The sequence below is a fragment of the Phodopus roborovskii genome, unplaced genomic scaffold (assembly GCF_943737965.1).
Source record: "Phodopus roborovskii unplaced genomic scaffold, PHOROB, whole genome shotgun sequence".
NCBI lineage: Eukaryota > Metazoa > Chordata > Mammalia > Rodentia > Cricetidae > Phodopus > Phodopus roborovskii.
Window position 1 is genome coordinate 9,985,696 of NW_026126618.1, and position 7,290 is coordinate 9,992,985.

Here is a 7,290-nt window from a genome sequence, read left to right on the forward strand (position 1 = left end):
CAAGTGATAAGCTGCCCCATAAGGCTGAATTTTGGTTTCTCACTACAGTTGGAACATCATCTGAGATCAGTTAGGGGAAGGCTGAAAGTGGCTGATTATTAATGGCCCCAGGCATATTTTCGTCATCCTGGACTGATGGCTTCTTAGCCACCTGCCTTACCACTAAACGAGAATAAAAGCAGATGGCAAGGTCAGGCCTTGGAGGAGGACATCTTGGAGTCAGCTTGCTCTTTGATCTCCTATTTGCCGACTGGAAAATGTCCTGGACTATCAGCTGTGTTGGAAAAGCTCAAGCCAGTCATAGATGCTGACACTTTCTATTAGCTCCAAGTGGCTAACAATGTCTTTAATCTTACAGTGAAATCACTGCAAGGCCCTTAAGAGCAGGTGGCTTTTCCAGGAATAGAGGCCACGCAAATGGAGACAGAACTGTGAGGGAGGGTAGGCAGCCTACAAGGCTTTGTCCCATTGATGATGGCATTTACTTCATCTGAGCTCACATTAACAAACACAGTACTGGGTTCCCTGAAAATTATTGCTTGTGATTTGGAATAATCAGTCTAAACTACTCTTTCTTCAGGATGAAGATTGTTCTAAGCAGTTTAATTCACCCATTACCTGCCCTGAGACTGGATTTTTTTGAAAGATGGTCAGAAATTTGCTTCACGGGTCATATGAATCCTAACTGGTTTTCCTGGAAGTTTTGAAATAATCTGACATGTTGACTTCCCAATTACTCTGACAGTCATTTCCCAGTGGAGTCCCTCCATCAAAAGTAATTTTACAAGAATCACAACAGTTTGCTGTTTCTTTGTTGGGTTCTCTTAGTTTATATGAAACTGAACCTGGAGACATTTTAGCCTTCTATTCTCATTTGGAATGTCTAGAAAAATGCTTCCCCTTACAGTTTTTGTTTGAGGTTTTAGATGCCGAACATTTCCAGGTTTTGATAAAGAAAACGGTTCTGACTCAGGAAGAATCATTCTTTGTGATAATTCCCCCATGTACTGATCCAGTGCAGTCAGGACCTGTCTGCAGACAAGAGATGTACAGTCTAGACAGGAAGAGGGAAGTGGTGGGCAGGAGGAAACAGCAGGCCGAGCTCCATGGAGTTAAGCTCTGTGGACAGCCACCCCCTGTAGGCCTAAGGATTGCAAAAAAGATTAGTAAAGCTGAGGTTTCAAAATAAATACCCATGACCACAAAAAGGCAAGTGACTTAAAGCCAAATAATCTTTCTTGGTAAAATGTGTCATAAGCATAAACTGCCTAGCTGAGGCTTGGCTCCCCCATTTTATGGTAACTTGTTTTAATGTCCTTTCATATAAGCATATTTTTAGAAAGCTTCCATTATAGTAGGTTAACATACAGCTTTTCAAAAGACTATTAATGTCAGTTGTCCATTCCCATAGTCTATCCTCTACCCTGCTCTCCCTCTCCCCATGCCCTTTGGCCCTCCTATGCTAACCCCCTCCCTACCTCTTTATAATGCCCTTCTCTGGAAGATCCCCTCCTGCCCTCTGTGTGACCGAATATTCTGAACGAAACACATGTATCTAAGGCATGAAAGTTAACGCCTACATATGGAGATCGTGTAATGTTTGTCTTCCTGGATCTGGGATACTTATTTCTAGCTCCATCCACTTATCTGTAAGTTTCATTATCTCTTAACAGTTTAGTAACTTTCCATTACATAGCTGTACCATATTTTCATTTCCCACTCATCAGTTGATAAACATCTTGGCTGATCCCAATTTCTGACTATTATGAATAGAGCCCCCGTGAACTACAACAGTAACCTGCATGGGTGATAAGCTTACTGAATAATACTGGAACTTTTCAAAATTGTTTTTAAAGCCTGCTCTATGAGATGGAACTCATACCTAGCACCATTAATGAGGCCAAACACTAGAGGGTGGATAGGTCAGGGGTCCTAGAGGAAAATGCTACAATTATCCTGCTAATGAAGGCAGCAGTAAAATGACTTATGACTTCCAATTCCTTGGCATTTTCAAAAAAAAAAAAAAAAAAGCTCATTGTAAAAGAAGACTCGAGAAATCTAGCAATACAAAAAGGAAAGTCGACTACTATTCCCTTCCCTTCCCTCCTGCTGTTCTCTGACTATTCCTCTGTGATGTGATCAGGGTTAGCCTTCTGACTTGACTTCTTCCAGTTGATTTTCCATGCATTTTATAAACACATTTCCTTATGTAAAAATTTTTATATAAGTGGAAGTTATACACCATTTGCAAGATTCTTCTCCTAGATGGCTTAGTTCTCTTTCTTGCCAGTCCATATGGAGGCATACTATGTCTTTTTTTTTTTTTTTTTTTTTTTTTTAGCAGCTACATATCACTCATAATTTGAAACTCTCATGATCTGAGCATGTCAATGGATTCTGAGTTTTCTCTATCCCAAATTCTGGTTCTATGAACTTTCTTTTCACATAAGTTGGGGAATAGATGAGTATTTCTGTGGGGAAAAAAGCCTAGAAATTAATACAGCTCACAGCCAAATGCATTTCAGTGTTAAACATTTAAGAAAAAAAATACCAAGTGCAAAAACGGTGACAGACAAGTGTGCACACATCAGATACTGTGTTCCCTCCTCTGGGAGGCAGCTGCATGGCATCCATGGCAGCCAGTGAGGTATGTCTGCCTAACCTGCTTCTCAGATGAAGGAGGTTGTGTTGCATCAGCTGGTAGATTGATCTCCCATGTCACACAATATGGATACCTCCTTAGAAGTTTTACCTAGCATCCTGAAAGACTCCACGAACTCCTACTGTTTGGTGGTTATACAACAAGTTAGTGATAATCTCTTCCATACAAGTGTTTGTCTAATAAAAGACAAACCCATGATGTATAACTGGGTATATACAATTAGTTTAAGGGAGTCTCATTCACAAATTCATTCTGGGTTTTTAGTGAAAAGGTCTCACCTGGAGAAGAGTCTCATATTCTGGTACAGGTTTCTCAATGAGAGGATGGGGTTAAAGTGTATTACCTACCTGCTGTGGGTCAGGAATTCTGTCTTCAGTTCAGAGTTACTAAGGATCATTCATGAGGCCGATGGGACAATATGTGCTGGAAAAAAGACAAAACTAAAAGAAGCAATGCTGGCCTTCAGATAGCCCACCATACTGTGGACGCTATGAATGAACACTGTCCATCCAAAGTAAGAAAAAAGGCTATGGTCTTCTTCTGTGGTAGGTGCTGGGTAAAGGCCCAAGACTGAGTGGCTCATAGCAGGTGTGAAGCCCAAGCTTCCTCCTCTTAAAGACTACAGGGCATGGCTATCACAGTTCAGGATACCAATTATAAACTGTTAAGTGTACGTCTCAATGGATATTTACAAGTCGAACATGGTTGTATAATCACAACACAGATGACAGAAACATTACTGGTACCTTTGAGGCTCCTTCCTAGTCCCTAAAGTCACTCACCTCTGTCCTTACAGGTCTGAATTCCACATAAATAGAACCATGTGGCGTATTTTCTTTTGTGGTTGACTCTTCTTTGCAAACCTTCTGCACATGGTTGCATGTGGTAGCAGCTGACTGATTTTCGTTGTTGTAAGTATTCAATATAAATTGAACTGAGATTTAACTACAACCTTTAATGCAGAAAAAAATTTGATTGTTTCTAGTTTGGGGCTGTTATGAATAGCAGTGCTACTCTAACAATGTGATGTGTGGGTGTGTATGTGTGCATATATATTATACATACATAAAGACATTTCTTGTTTTTGTTGGTTTATATACCTAGTGAAATTTCTGCGTTCTGAAATATGCTTATTTCGAGCTTTTGAGAGATTGTCAAGTTATTCCTTGTCTCAAGCTTGCTTTGTTTCTTTTTTCCTACTCATGTTTGCGTTTCACATGGCAACAAGCTTATATACCTGTCTAGGCATTCTCCATACAGATAATCTTTGCAGAACATTTTGGAGTCCTGAGAGTCTGGACTGTGTCCCAGGAAGGGAGGGAGGGGACACAGGTTCTGAGGGGACATGTTCCATTGGCTTCCTGGATGCCTTACTCTATGGCAGGAGGAGATGCTGTGAACAGAGTAGATCCATCTTAGATGTTTCTGAAGACAGAATCATACTTACTTGTACTGTAGAAGAGTCTTGGGTAGTTAATTTCTTTAGCAAGCCTTGTTACTGCTAGCTATCTTTACTTAGGCTGTTCTCCTGAGAATATAATAGTATTCATTGTGTGCTGAATTGATCAAGGAAGTAGTACAGATGTATTTACTTTTTTCCTGTCATTTGGAAATGCTGTCCTAGGAAGTACCTATTTTACACAATTTTCTATCGCCTTCTTGGTCAGTAATATTATCTGCATTTTATAATGGGGAATCTGAAGCACAGAGAAAATAAATTGTTCAAAATGCCATAACTAGGAAGTAGAAATATCTTGGTTTGATTATAGGCTGTCTAATTTCATAATCCACCTTCCTAGTCCGTCAAGGAACTCAAACAAACAAATAACAGCTAAACTGAAGTTTAACATCTTTCAGGAATCATTAATACATAGCTTGCGTTCCTCTTGTAGAGACAAAAGTTGTATTTGAAATGTCTGAGTCAGGGATCTGCAGCTGTGTCCTCGCAATACTAGTTCCCTCGAAATGGCCGCGGCCAGTCAAGGAAACTGATGGAAAATTTGAGGCACTGGATCTTGCAGAATTGACTAAAAAGCAACCATGGTGGTGTAAACTGGGCAGGAATCTGGGCCATCAGCTGAAAAGTATAGTGTAGCAACCCAGCTGTTAATTGGAGGTGTTACTGGATGGTGCACTGGTTTCATATTCCAGAAGGTTGGAAAAGTGGCTGCAACAGCTGTAGGAGGTGGATTCTTTCTACTTCAGCTGGCAAACCATACTGGGTACATCGAACTTGACTGGCAACGAGTAGAGAAAGACATGAAAAAAGCCAACGAGCAGTTGAAGATTCGTAAGCATAACCAAATACCAACTGATGTCAAGAGCAAAGCTGAGGAGGTTGTGTCATAAACATAAAGAAGAATGTTCTAGTGACTGGAGGATTTTGGGGAGGCTTTTTACTGGGCATGGCATCCTAAGAAATACAACTTCGCTTACTTGTTTCTTTTTTCCTTGCCAGCAACTTCAATACTCAAACACAAGACAATTGACAACTCCTCTTCCTCCTCTCCTCCCTGGTGACAAAACTGATTGGCCTCCATAGGCCTTTTATGAGCTTCACATGTTGGGAAAGACAATAAATGTTAACTCTCCCGGTATAATCCTTACTACTTTGTCAATGAGTAGCTTTCCCCTGTGTAAGATCCAAGCTTTATTTGGAAAAGCAGCACATAGTTACCTTAGTATGTGTCACATGGAAAGGAACTGAGCACACTTGCAGTTAAGCATGAAAGATTTTGTTCCTTGGTGTGTGCTTTCTTTTTTAGTTGATTTTAAGTTATAGAAAGAGAGCTCATCCTTCCTGAGGAGTGGATGGGGGATAGGATGGGGGCTGGTGGGGATAATGGGAGGGTGGGAGGGAAAGGGAACTTGGATTGGTATGTAAAATTAGATATATTAATTTAAATAAAAATTAATTTAAAAAGAAAAAAAGAGTCTGAGTCCGGTGTTAACTTAGAAAAGGCGGAAACAGGGAGAAGGCTGTTATAGAGGAGCAAGACAATAATGTCAAGTGAATGAGTGAAAATGACCTCTGATTTGATCTGTAATTATTTATTTATTTTTATTATGTATACAATGTTCTACCTTCATGTTTGCCTGCACACTAGAAGAGAGCACCAGATCTCATTATAGATGGTTGAGAGCCACCATGTGGTTGCTGGAAATTGAGCTCATGACTTCTGGAAGAGCAGCCAGTGCTCTTAGCCTCTGAGCCATCTCAATCTGTAATTGCAGCCCCTTGATCTGTAACTGTAATAGCCCATTTTATTGAGCATAGTGCTGAACACTTTCTAAATTTATGTAGATTCTCTGTAGTCTTCACAGCAACTCTTTGAAGACATGCCTTCAGTTAACAACAAAAACAACAACAAAAAAATAACCTTTCAAGAAACATAAGATGTAACCTGGGAGGCGATAGAGCCAGGACCTGAAATTCAGCCTCACTCTGGCTCTACGATCAGGATCCCTCTTCCCCTTCCTCCGTCACACCTGACTTATGTGAAAGTAAAGTTCACCCCAGTTCTAAATGGGATATCTCCAGGAAATCCACCCCTCAGAGCTCAGGGCACCCCTCAGAAAAGGAGGAGGAAAGAGCCAGAGGGGATGGAGGACCCCAGGAGAGCAAAGCCCTCTCAATCAACTGAGCAAAGCTCGAGTGAACTCACAGAGACGGAAGCAGCAAGCAACCCAACAGAAGGAAATGAGTACAGAAGGCACAAGAGACAGAGACCCACTGGTTCTCATACTCGGGAATCCCACAAAAACACTCAGCTGAAAACGATAACATATGTAGGAGAGTAAGAGACAGTGGACACACAGGGGAGGGGCTTGGGGGCCCACAGGTTATCCTGTACCTGGGACTGTCTGTCACCTGTCACCTTTAGTCTTTGTGGGTTTAGACACCTCTTGGGAGACTCTGCTTCCTACGGTCCCTGTCCTGGAAGGTAAAGCTCCGTGGCATGAGCCCTTATATGAAACCCTATTGTCTGCAGTCACAATTCACTGCCAATACGACGACTTAAACCAACACTGCATCTTTATGGTTTTGGAGGACAAAAATCCAAAGTGGGTTTTAAGAGTTTAAAAGAAAGACATTGACAGAGTGAATGCGTTACCTCGACTCCAGGCTATAAGAATAGCCCTCCTCCCTCACCTTTTTGTCTCCTAGAGCTGTGGCCCATGGTTCATGACCCATCACTCAGCCACCAAGACAAGGACATCAGGTCTCTCTCTCCTATTTTTTCCTGTGGTCCAATCTCATCATCACTCTCTTCTGAGGACACTGGTGATTATGCTTGGTGATTGCATGTAAGGCCCAGATGGGTAGCCTGGGATTCCAGCCGCAATCCCAAGATCCTTAATTCGATCATGTCTATACATCAATATTTTTTTTCCATGTAAGAAAAAAATGCTATGCACAGATTGTACGGTCAATTCTTAAACATCTCTGTGGGTCATCACCAGCCTACTGCACTCCCATTACGTTAGTTCAGTGCTCAGCGTGTGGGTCTCCTGTTTTCGCTTTTGTTCCCTCCACCCCCCCCCCCCCGAAATAAATTGGCTCGTTTCTGACGTTATCCTGAACACGAGTCAAAGTATTCTGAAAGTTTCTGTGCTGAGCGTCTGCC

At 41.5% G+C, this 7,290-nt stretch overlaps 1 pseudogene; it reads left to right on the top strand.

The window, feature by feature from the left end:
- The first annotated feature begins 4,624 nt into the window (after positions 1–4,624).
- Positions 4,625–5,083, top strand: LOC127237939 (FUN14 domain-containing protein 2-like; annotated as a pseudogene).
- Positions 5,084–7,290: the final 2,207 nt, after the last annotated feature.